The sequence below is a fragment of the Chrysochloris asiatica genome, unplaced genomic scaffold (genome assembly GCF_000296735.1).
Source record: "Chrysochloris asiatica unplaced genomic scaffold, ChrAsi1.0 scaffold00466, whole genome shotgun sequence".
NCBI lineage: Eukaryota > Metazoa > Chordata > Mammalia > Afrosoricida > Chrysochloridae > Chrysochloris > Chrysochloris asiatica.
In genome coordinates, this window is record NW_006408984.1 from 656,879 (window position 1) to 669,855 (window position 12,977).

General features: G+C 38.3%; 1 pseudogene; it reads right to left on the bottom strand.

Moving 5' to 3' along the window:
• Window positions 1-762: 762 nt before the first annotated feature.
• On the bottom strand, window positions 763-1,368 carry LOC102815948 (annotated as a pseudogene).
• Between the last annotated feature and the right edge of the window lie 11,609 nt (window positions 1,369-12,977).

The window sequence follows — 12,977 nt, forward strand, 5'->3', positions numbered from 1 at the left end:
CCTTTGTGGAGTATGGGACCTCAGGTGGAAGCCTGAGCCCCACCCATAATCTTCTGAGCTGGGACATTTGCATTTGAAAAGACATTCAGAACAAGTAGAACTGATGGGAGAACAGAAGATCCTTTTCTTTTCTTTTTTTTTTAAAAATGATAAAGTAGTTTGCTGAGTTTGGGGATTTTATTATTTCTTTTTAGAAAACAGAGAAAACTTACAAGATACAGCGGTCTCATACAATACATTATCATTGATGTTTGTTACTGTTACACCTTCACATTGGTCCTGGCTTATGAATCAATGTTGCAAAGCACATGGGACAGCATGAGCTCCATCACAGACATGTGGACATAAACCATAGTGTGAAAAGGAGAACTCAGTGACAAATGATGTTGGATCAGACTATTCCAAAAGGAAGCCAAGACATCTGAGAAACTAACAGAGCCTTCCTGTGGAGAGGTCTGTGTGTGTGTCCTGCTGCCATGTGGTTTCTGAAGCTGGGAGAAACACAATGGTTCACTCCTCTGGAACAGCAAGACCCGTTGCCTCTACTGGACCATGACAACAACAGGAATTGGTAATGTTCTTTTGGTTGCTCTTTGGCAGGGTTGCTTGAGTCCCCAATTTCTCATTTCTGCCTTCCTCTGCATACTTCAGTTAAAATCATTAAAGTAGTGTAGGTGATGGCATCTTTTATGAATTTTTCAGAACCCATTTCTGCCCAATGGTAATGCACCGAGTTCCCTGTTTCTTATGCCAACGGCCCACTCATAGGACACAGCCCCCTCTGCCGACACTGTGGTCTTCTTTTCGAGGAGTGTTTCTTTCTTTGCTTGATTCAGAAGGTCCCTTGGCTCTGGTCCTTTCTTTCGACTGCTGCTGTTTTTCAAGCTTTGACAGCCTCTTTGGGTCAGAGGTGGTGGTACCAGCAGCTGGGGATTCCAGTTCTATGGTCACAGGCCCATCGTTCTGAATGTGAACCTGCATATAGGCACCAAGCTTAGTATCTTTGATAAAATCTGGTCTGTATGCCTTCTGTAGCTGCTCCAGGAAGCTGTTGTAGAAGCCTTCAGCCTGTCTGTGGGCATGGTCAGGTAGAAGTCAGGCTTGTTCCCCTTGAGGATACTCTGGAGGGTGACTGGCTGACACAGAGCACCCATACTGTTTGTCCATCACACTCTTCAACCAGTGCTTTCTGCTCTCATCCTCAAACACATGCAGGTTTAAAATCTTTCAGACCATGTGCTCCAATTCTTTCTGTGTATCTTCCAGAGAAATACCCAGAAACACACAGAGGCCTTGTCCAATGGTACTGATCTGTTCTCTTCCAACTGTGACGCTGGCCTGGGTGACTCGCTGCACTATGGCTTTCATTACAGTGGCTGCAGTGGCTGGGAGGTGCCTTTTACCAGAAGATTCTTATTGAAAAAAGACAAGAAGAAAAAAACTGGGTTTTTTTGCATTTCAAACAACTTGTTTGCTATTGAGGTATCAAGGCAAGAAAAATCAGTCCATTGGGGAACCAGAGTGCAATCTAGTATGCTCAGTGATAATCATCTTGGTCTACTTGTGAGTGTAAGTGGGGGAAATGCAACATTGAAGACAATGGCTGAGTTAAGACATGCTCCATTGGTACCTGTTGACTATGGAATGAGATAGAAAAGTGCAAAGGTTAGCTAGTCTGAAGTGTAGAGTGTGAACTGAGCCCACAGGCATTAACCGAGCCCATGGGAGCTAGAGCTGAGTGTGAAGGGGCCAGCTGGTCTGGAGGTGTGTGTGAACTCCCAAACTTGTAGCTGATACACATTTGACCCAGTTTCACCCATATGGCTGAGGTGACCAGAACCCAACCAGATAAAGACATTGGATACTGTAAACAAGTATTAAATTGCTACAATCTGATGAACTGGATTTTTGCTTATGGATGCAGTTGCCCAAAATTCCAACTGGAATGGAAGATTCTTCAGATCAAGAAACATGTTGGTCTCATCAGTGCACTGGATTGATTATTATTGTTGTTAAGTGTTGCGGAGTTGGTTCCAATTCACAGCAACCCTATAGAGTGTTTCCCAGAAGTGTCTGGTGAATTTCAACCACAACCTTGTGTTCCAGCGCTTTTCCTATAGGGATGGACAATATAGACACTGGCTATCAAAAACAGGAGTGCTATAAAGGCAAGAAGGGGTGCTATACAGGCAAAATAGGGTAGAAGATGATTCTGATAGGATTTTATAATTGAGTTGTGAGTAACAGTTAGCAGGATTAATTGCGATTGTCAAAACTGTAATTGTAGAAGATGTGTGACTACAAATGGGGAGAAATTAATCTTTAAGCTCAGGAACAGACAATCCCATGACCATCAAGAAAGAAGAGCGTGAGTGTACTCTTTATGTGTGACTTCTTTCATTCAGCATCTTTATTGTGAGCTTTATCCATGTCATTGTGTATATCATCATTCATTCTTTTTTACTGTTGAGGGTATTTCATTGAATGATTATACTCCAATTGTTTATTGATTCATATGTTGATGGACATTAGGGTTGTCTCCAGTTTGGGTTCATTAGAAACACAGGTGCTATGTACTTTTATGGACAAGTCTTTGTTAAATACAGTTAATACCTAGAGATGCTGTAGGATAAGCACTGGACTGTAAACACACATGGTCAACAGTTCACACCTACCAGGTGCTCCTTGAAAACCCTATACAGGATCACTATGAGTCAGAACTAACTTGATGGCACTTAACAACAACATATTGTTGTTTTTGTTATTAGGTTCCATTGAGTTGATACCAACTCATAGCGACCCTACGCACAACAGAACAAAGCACTGCCCGTCCTTGGGCTAACCTCATAATCATTGCTACATCTGAGCCCACTAATGCTGCCACTGTGCCAGTCCATCTAGCAAAAGATCTTCCTTTTTTTCTCTGACCTTCCACCTTACGAATCATGTGACTGGCTCCTCCTGACAATATGTCTGAAGTATGAGAGACAAAGTTTGGCCATCCTGGCTTCCAAGGAGCACTCTGACTGTACTTCTTCCAATACAAATTGGTTTGTTCTTTTGGCAATCCATGGAACTTTCAATATTCTCCTCCAATACCATAACTCAAATGTATCAATCTTCTACAGTCTTCCTTATTCACGTTCCAATTTTTGCAGATATGAGGTTATTGAAAATACCATGGCTTGGGTTAGGCATATCTTATTCCTCAAATTGAAATCTTTGTTCTTCAACACTTGAAAAAGCTCTTGTGCAGCAGATTTGCCTAATGCAATACATCGTTTTATTTCTTGGTTGCTGCTTCCATAAATGTTAATGGTTGATTCGAGCAAAATGAAGTCTTTGACAACTCCAATCTTTTCTCCATTGATAAGAATGTTGTTTACTGGTCCAGTGGTAAGGATTTTTGTTTTCTTTACACTGAGAAGCAATCCATACTGAAGGCTGTGGTGTTTGATCTTCATCAGTAAATATTTTAAGTCCTCTTAGCTTTCATCAAGCAAGGTTGTATCATATGCATATCGCAGGTTTTTAGTGAGTCTTCCTCCAATCCTGATGCCACATTTTTCTTCTTATAACATACATGTTTCTCAGATTATTTGCTCAACATACATGTTGAATAAGTATGGTGAAAGAATACAACGTTGGCACACATCTTTCCTAATTTTAAACCATTCGGTGTTCCCTTGTTCTGTTTGAACAACTGCCTGTTGGTCTATGTACAGATTCCTTCTGGGCACAATGAAGTGTTCTGGAATACTCATTCTCTGCAATGTTGTCCATAGCTTGTCATGATCCACACAATCAAAAGCCTTTGTGTAGTCAATAAAGCACAGGTAAACATCTTTCTGGTATTCTCTGTTTTCAGCCAAGATCCATTTGATGTCAGCATTGATATTCCTCATTCTATGTCCTCTTCTGAATCCGGCTTGAACCTCTAGAAGTTCATTGTCAATGTATGGTTACAGCCGTTTCTGTAGTATACTTTTAGCTAACCTTTACTGGCATGGGATCTTAATGATATTGTCCGATGATTTCCACATTTAATTGGGTCAGCTCTCTTGGGAATGGGCACAAATATGGATCTCCTCCAATCAGTTGACCAAATTTCTTGGCATAGATGAGTGAGTGCCTCCAATGCTGACTCACTTTGTTGAAAGATTTCAATTTGTATTCCACATTAGGAACATGTTTAACCTTTTAAGAAACTGCCAAAGTAATTCTATTTTACACTGTTATTTTAACTAATGCAAGTAATTAAAAATATGAATTCCAAAATCTTTTCTAACCAGCAGTTGTTTGGCACCACATGAATTTGATAACTTCCTGCTCTTTAAAGCAGAGGCTGGAATTTATTATTTCCTGAAAAGGACCCGACAGGATTTATGGTCCATAGTGTGGTGGTTAAAATTACTCAACTCTTCAGTTGTAGACTTACAGTAATCATAGACAATATGAAAGCAAACAGGTGTGTCTGTGTCTCAATAAAAACACATTTACAGAAACAGGTGGTTACAAATTGGACAGTCATGAGTTGAGATCTAGACAATGGGATCTGGGCTTTTTAATCCCTGAGCTGTATGACTGATTAACATATTCCGATGCTGATCAAAAATGTTGGTGATTTGAACTCACTCAGAAGTGCCTCAGTACAAAAGCCTGACAATCTACCTCTGAAAAATACGCTACCTAAAATCCTGTGGAACAGCAGTTCTACTCTGGCATACATTGAGCCACAATGATTCTAACAGATTGAATTTAAACCCTTTTTTTTTTTTTTTTTTTTTAAATAATTTGGCTATTCTGGTGTGGCACTGTGGATCAGCACTGGACTGAACACCACAAGGTCAGTAGTTCAAACCCACCAGTTGCTCCCCAGAAACCCTGTTCAGGGTTGTTATGAGTCGGAACTGACTCAACAGTACTTAATAACAAGAGCAATACCTGCTTTAAAGTACATTGGAACCATGCAAAATTAGCAAGCAATAGTTGATAACAGATAAGACTTTCTCATCAATAGTCACTACCATGAAAAAACAAAACAAAAATAAAAACAAAACAGATGACTTGAAGTAAAAGCCAACAAAGAGAAAGGAATGAAATGGAGGATAAGAGTATTTCTGTAATATCAAAAATTCTAGTAGAGCAATCCAAAACCTCAAATGTTGCAAGATGAATGCAGAAATAAAGGTAGAGAATGAGGCCTTCATATGAAAGCCACAGAATGAGGACTTCATATGAAAGCAAAGGGAATTGCATGAACAAATGGGAGACACCAAGAAGAATCGCAGTCTCTGATCTTTAAAGCATAAATATAGGACAACAGGCAGATGTAAGGTAAGGGCTTAGAACTAAGCCAAATATAAGGCCAAAGCTGATGCCCTCCAAATATCCAAGACTGTCCGTTCTGGTCTCAAGGCTGCCAGACAGTGGGGCTTCCATTTTCTTTTCTTCTAGCTATCTTTTGGGTAATAGTTCATTTGCTGCACACAGTTGAAACACAGTAGGGCAAATCTTAAATTAAATGAAGTATGGAGAGAAACTAGAAAAATACACAAGGAATAAAATGGAGAAAAACCTCGGGAAGGATTACAGGGTATAAGCAGATTTCAGGAAAGTTGCTCTTTTGGCTGTTCTAACTCACATATATCCTTTTTGTTCTCTCCCGCATATGTCATTTTTGTTTATATTGTTCTCTCTGCTCTTAACTCGCCTCTAAATTTTATTTTATAAATAATAGCCAATACTTATGAAATGCTTACTTACTTTTTGCAAATGCTCGAAGCACTTTATAAGCATATTGACTAGAGGACTTAGGGATGGGCCCTATATCAAATGACAGGTGTCCTTTAGAAAGGAAGAAAGAGGGGTATTTGAGAGACACGAAGGAAAAGACTATGTGAAGATAGAGACAGCAATTGGAGTCATGAGTCTACAAACCAAGAAACGCCAAGGATTGCCAGCCACCACAAGAAACTAGGTATGAACAGATTACTTCAGAAGGAACCAATCCTGCCCAAAGCATGATTTTGGATTCTGAAAATGTGAGAGAATAAATTGTGGTTTTCAACCACCTATGCTGTGGTAATTTGTTACAGCAGCCATAAAAAAAAATGCAGTATCTTTTCCTAGTCTTGAGATTTTCCCTTAAACAAATTTTAGCCTCAGAGAAACCATGGTTGTCTTTTCGTCCTATTGAATCCAACGTCTTAAAGAGCACAGCGTAGGGCCTAATTTACATGCTCAGTGAAGTCTTGTTGTTTGCATAAATATTCTTATTATACTCTCTTCTAAAAGATATCATTTTGAGACAGCCATAAATTATTTCAAAATTAATCATGAAAGTAATAGCTCATATTTAAAAATATATGTAGAACAATATTTCACCTCAGACTAATGCTTTGAAATACAACAAAATATGAAGATCTGAAGAGAAGGGTGATAAAAATAACATCACCCTTTAAAACATCATTATTCATGAGAGTTTTTGAACCAAATGATAAATGTTGCCTGTGGACTTTACCGGCTTTCCGTCCAACATATCATCATCTTTGTCTCTCAACAAGCTTCTCATAAAGGTAAACAAAATTCTCACGAGAACTTATATCAAGTCTTACAGTGATTTATTTGCAAAAGGTTATAAACACATATCTGCAGGATCTGTATTGCCCCTCTCATCAGGGTGCTCAGGTAAGCCCAAAGTTTACACAGCAGAGTATCAGTAAATATTTGATTGTTGTTGGGAAGAACCTCACATGAGATGTAGAATTGTTTCTATACTCAGTGAAGTCTGCATGGTTCTACAAATGATTGCTTATAATATGCTTCCCTTTTGCATATTATAAGTAAAAGAACAGCCAAATCAGTGCCTATAATTTCCAGAAGAATTCTTCTAACCAGGAGAGTATTACGTTTAGGATGAAATTAGAAAAAAAATAATAACTCAATTGCCAATTAATAGGAAATAAAGGACAGAAAAACATGTTAAAGGATACCAAAGGGAAGCAATCAATGAAATCCAGACTGTAGAAAACTCTCCTGGATGAAAAACTCAGGGTCTTCAACAAATAAATTGCTCACACACACACACACACACACACACACACACACACACACACAGATTGAACCTATAGATTAGAAGAAACTTAAAATATTTATAACTAATCAATATATGGGCATTATTTAGAGTCTCATTCAACAAGCTGTAAAACATGTTCTAACATTTATGAAACAACTGTACATTTAAACACTACCTGGGTAGCAAATCATTTAAAGAATTATTGTTAAGGTTTCCACTATCGTTTGTATTCTGATTCTAATTTAAAAATATTTGTCTTTTAGAGATTATACTGAAATACTAATGACTTTAATGAAATGATCTCTGGGATTTACTTCAAAATAATGTGAGAGGGGGAAACTTGGATTGGGGAGAGGTGAAACAAGATTGACCCAAACACTAGCTGTTAGGTACATAGGAATTCATTATTATAATTTAAGTTTTTATTGTGAATTAAGTGATAGTTTACATGGGAGAACATAAGCTTTACATGTATCCTATCATATTTTGTTTCATTGCAATGATTACAATCCCCTCCATGCATCATCAAACCACCAAAGGGTATACCCCACAAGCTTGCCCCCCGGTCCTCAGCACACAGACCCTCTCCCTCTTGAGTACAGAATCCGCAGCTGCTCCATCTCTCCATGTCGTCATCTCTGCCTCCATCTTATTCTGCCTACTTTTGTACATGTTCAAAATTTTACATAACAAGAGCTTTAAAAACCTGTTTAGAAGTTAAAACATGTTAGGATATAAAAATAAACTTTAATCAAAGTGGAAATTTTAAATGTGTTAGTATTTCATCTAATATATATATGCAGAGTTTCTTCCTCTTTTAGCAGATATTTTACAGCTCAAGGGAAGTGGTTAGAGTAAATTCAAAGAGCATAAACTGTTCTTGTTCCTGATAGGTTCTGGAATGCTGGGACGACCTGCAGCATAACTTCTCCCTGGACTAAATGGCACTAAGGTACACTTCTAGCAATGAAGCATAAATCTCTGTAACTCCCTGATCAACACTTCAAAATGCTGTTGAAAACCATAAAGTAAAAAATATGAAGAGGAAGAAAATCACACCCAGAGGACTCAGCACTTGGGACTGGAAGGAAATACTTAGTGTCGTGGAACATGGGACATCTGTAAGACAGCATGAAATGAAAGACCACACAATGTTCTGTCTGAAACAATGACCTAAGAGATGAAAGCTGAGGTCTACGTTCTACCACTGATGCACTGACCACCTTAGATGGTCACTCACCACTCTAGGCCTCTACTGTCTTAGCTGTAATGTGAAAGATTCATATTAATGTTTCTAGGAAGAGCCATAATGGAAGTAATAAAACTAATAGTTTATGCTATGAAAGCCAGATTGCCCATCTCTGGCCCAGTGAAAGCTTATTAGAAACTAAGCAACAGAACCCTGTGATTTTGACACGACAAAGAAACAAGGTGAAATTAGTGAACCGTAGAAGAGATCTTGTAGAATAAAATGGAAGGTATAAAGTAATATGTCCCACGCTGGGATCAGCACTTCGGCTACAAGAATAAATTACAGGTGATAGCAAAGGGGGTTACTATTTTAGGACACTTCTAACTCTGGGGTCATCCAGAACTGCCAGTTGTACCAAAGGCAAACTGTCCTTCAAGACTTATAATCATCCTGTTAGGCAAGGTGTATGTTTAGGCCAAATAATGTGTCCCAAATTCCCCAAATTCTGGCTAAGATCAGGAACAGCTTCAGAATGATATCAAGTTATGTTGTTGCTAGTTGCTGTTGAGTCCATTCCAACACATGGTGGCCCCACATGTCACAAAGCAGAACTACTTCATAGCGTTGTCTTTGCTTGTAATCTTCATGGAAATGGATCACCAGACATTTGCTTCCATCTATAAACATACAAGTATATATGACATAGACTCACGTATCAAACCTTAAATGTTTGGCATTTTTAATCATTAGCTCTGCAACAAGATTTTAAGAAAATGATAAGGCCAATTTTCTAAATGGCATTCAAAGAGAAAACACATCACTGTAGATGATGAAGAAGCCTGGTATATTGGATTAGTTGAGAATACTCTTGAGGCAAAATTGCAGAGATTGTTCCCTAATCAAAAAGAACTAATTCTTACTGTTCAGGAAGCTTAAATTATTATTCTGCATATGCTTCCCCTTCTGACACAAAGTGCCTTTTCACAAAGCAGGGAGGTTTCTGAGTATGTTGCCTCAACTGGTCTTGACAAGAGAAGCAATGTGTCACAGGAACAGCTGGCATCCACTCAATTTGTAATAACTCATTACACAGGACTAAATCATGAGGCTTTTCTTCAATAAAAAGACGGACGTTTCATATAAGACCTGTGGTATTTGACACAATTAGTAGAATTTCTGATGAGTTAGCAGGCAGAGCTCCTATGAAGGGTGAGTCTAGCATACAAAGGCAAAAAGAGAGGACTGACTTGATCTTCAAGACAGTTTTTGTTGACAGCCCTGAAACTAATCTGTAGCAGCAGATGAACTAGTCAATATACTCTGCTGCATAATGGATATATTCAGCACTAAATACCTTTGGGAATCATGAGTCCCATCTCCTGTAGGCCATACGTCATGGCTTTAATGCTTCCTCTATGGCAAATTCTGCTTCTTAGAATTTGTATAAAAGTTTCAGTCATTTGCACAAATATAATTCCTTACCCCAATTCAAATGAAGCTATCAGAACCATTATCTTGGGCTGGTCTAATTTTGAGGCCAATTTTTTTCTGATCCCACAGTAATAGTAAGAGGATGAAGGGTAAACCAGAAATAAAAGGGGTGGTGATTAAGTGGGAGTAGTGTAGTGGTTAACTGATATAGGATAGTTGACAGGCATAAGGAAAATAGTAAAAAAAAAAATTAAAGCAGCTGATATTATTAGTAATACACTAAGCTGACAAGTTTAGTTGTTGCTGTGAGGTGTCATCTCGTCAGTTCTGACTCATGGAAACTGTGCACAACAAAATGAAACACTGCCCATCCTCACAATTGTTAGGTTTGAGCCAAATATTGCTGTCAATGTGTCAATCCATCTTGTAGGGGGTGTTTCTCTTTGTCACTGACTGTTGACTTTTTCCAAGGATGATGTCCTTCTCCAGGGATTGGCCCCTCCTGGTAATATGCCCAAAATATGAGAGACGTAGTCTAGCCATCCTTGCTTCTAAGAAGCATTCTGGATCTACTTCTTCCAAGACAAATTTGTTTAGTTCTCTGGCAATTTTTGGTATTTTCAATATTCTTTGCCAATACCATAATTCCATAATTCAAATTAACCAATTATTCTATGGTCTTCCTTATACACTGGTCCAACTTTCACATGCATATGAGGTGGTTGAAAATACCATGACTTGGGTCAATTAAAGTTCATGATGGGTGACCCTGTTGGCATTTAAAATACCAATGACCATAGCTTCCAGCAACAAATGAGATGACTATAATCCTGGTGGGAATATAGCTAATCAATTTTTCATAAATCCCAGGTTGTATAGATTCAGCCTTTAGTCACAAAACACGATTCTCAAAGGAGTCTATTGCTATATCCTTATATTCTTTTTGATTCACATCTCCCAGCACATGCATGGTGGATGGAAAACAGTAGACACTCAATAAGTACTATTATACAGAAGAAGTGTCCTGAATATGGTATGGGCACACCTTCCTTCTAGTTACTATTTGCTCCTATCTTTCTTGTTGTTGTTATTAAGTGATGGTGAGTTGGTTCCAACCCATAGTGACCCTGTATAGGGTTTCCGAGGAGCAGCTGGTGAGCTTGAACTGCCGAATTTGCAGTGTGGCATATTAGTCCACAGTGCCACATCAGGACTTAGTTGCTTATAAAAGCAACAAGTCCTCTCAAACAATACCTGCGTTTTCAAATGTCATCTACTCTCTACCCCACCATAAAGGGCCATGGAAGATCTGTTATTTCCTCCATAGTTGTGAAATAATACAATGTAAATGTTGGCATACTGCCTCAATGAGGAAGTAGTTAATTAAAAATAGAAAAACTAAGATGTGGAGCTCCCATCACTTATCTTAATGGTATGCTAACCTCAGAAACCCTACACAGAGTCACAATGAGTCAGATCCAATTCAATGGCATTTATAACTAAGTGCATTATTAGAAAGAACCAATGCATTTACATAGTGCAGGTATATAGTGTCATTGTAGTTCACTCACATATAAAGGACAATGAATATAAATAAAAATCAAACGTTTCAAGAAGAATTTTTACTAAACTTTCAGATTCTGCATGGGGATTGCATCAAAGTGGCTAAAATCAGTTTAAAATACACAAGCTGCTTTCAAGATTGCATGCTTCTCTCTTAACCTTGAACTTGTCAGAAGCTATGCTTGAAGGTACAGTAAATGTCAGAGGCTACCATTTCATAGCAAAGTTCCAAAAGACTGAATGCTAAGTGAATGCTTAGGATTATAACATATCTTATTTCTAGGATTAATTTCATAGCTGTTGTATTTCCTGGGCAGTGTCACGTTCATGTATGTATACATGCTCAGTAGCATGTGAAGGGTTTCAGATACAAGAGAGCATAGGATTTATTTTGAAAACCAAGAGTTGGTTTCTGAATATTAGGAGCTTAATAGGACTCCAATACTTTGAAGGGTAATGGAGAGAAAAGAACTTAGCTTCTTTCTTTTGCCTGAAAGTGACCATTCCATCATTTCCACGTAGTTGTGTATGCTTGTCAATAGTTCCAAGAGAAGAAAAACAGTTATGTTAGCCAGAAAACTCTAAGATTTGATCTTGGTGTTGGTGTTCCCTTTGGGGTTCCTGTTACTACTTTGTTCCTTCCGAGTTCCAAAAATAGTTCAGCTATCAAGTTTATGGAGAGGTTAGCCATGATAATTAGTGTTAAGAACATGCCATCCTACAGGACTTTTACTGAGCATCTATTCAGGGAACATAGTCTATCCTGTAGTGAACACTGGCTTCAAGAATCCTTAAAACATACTTTCTGTTCTCTAATTACTCAGTGTCAATCTCTGGAAAGTCTTCCCTGCATTGAATATGTGAAGTAATGTTTGTTTACCTCTAGACAGCAGTCTGCTTCCATAAAGATTATAGTCTTCGAAATCCTATGACATAGTTCTGCTCTGTCACTCATATTTGTTCCAATCAACTCAATGGCAAAGTTTATTACTTGTTTGTTTTATTTTTGCTTTAGACAGCATGATTGAAGTATAGGCAGTATAATGAAATGCCATTTGCCGTCTCGGTATTTTACTAGAGTAGGAGTCCTTGAGTAGTACAAATGGTTAAGCATACAGCTACTAACCAGAAACACTGGTGGTTCACACCCATCCAGAGGTGCCTTGGAAGAAAGACTTATCAAATGTCACATCCAGGAAAAACCTATGGAATTGGGTTCTACTCTGCAACACAGTAGGTAGTCCTTAGTCAGAACTGACTATATGGCAACTGGTTTGGTTTTGCTTTTGGTTTTCATATTTTAGCTTAACAAATGAAAGCTAAAAGAAATATTTCAAAACCTAATGCATATATAAAAGTTATATAAAACAGGCATAATTTAGAATACATCAAAACAGTACTTTAAAAGTATTTTTGTACTAAATTTATAAGCATTGTTGTTAAGTAGCATCAAGTCAGTTCCAAGCCATAGTGACCCTGTATAAGGTTTCTGAGGAGTGGCTGGCGAGCTTGAACTGCTGATCTTGCTGTTAAAACCAACTTTGTTGTCCAGTGCATTAACCCACAGCACCACATCAAGACTCCTTCTTAAGCACTGTTGTTGTTAAGTACTGTCAAGTCAGTTCTGACCCATAGCGACCCAGTGCAGTATTTCCAAGGAGCAGATGGTGAGCATGAATGGCTCACCTTGCAGTTCAAACTGACTTTGCAGTC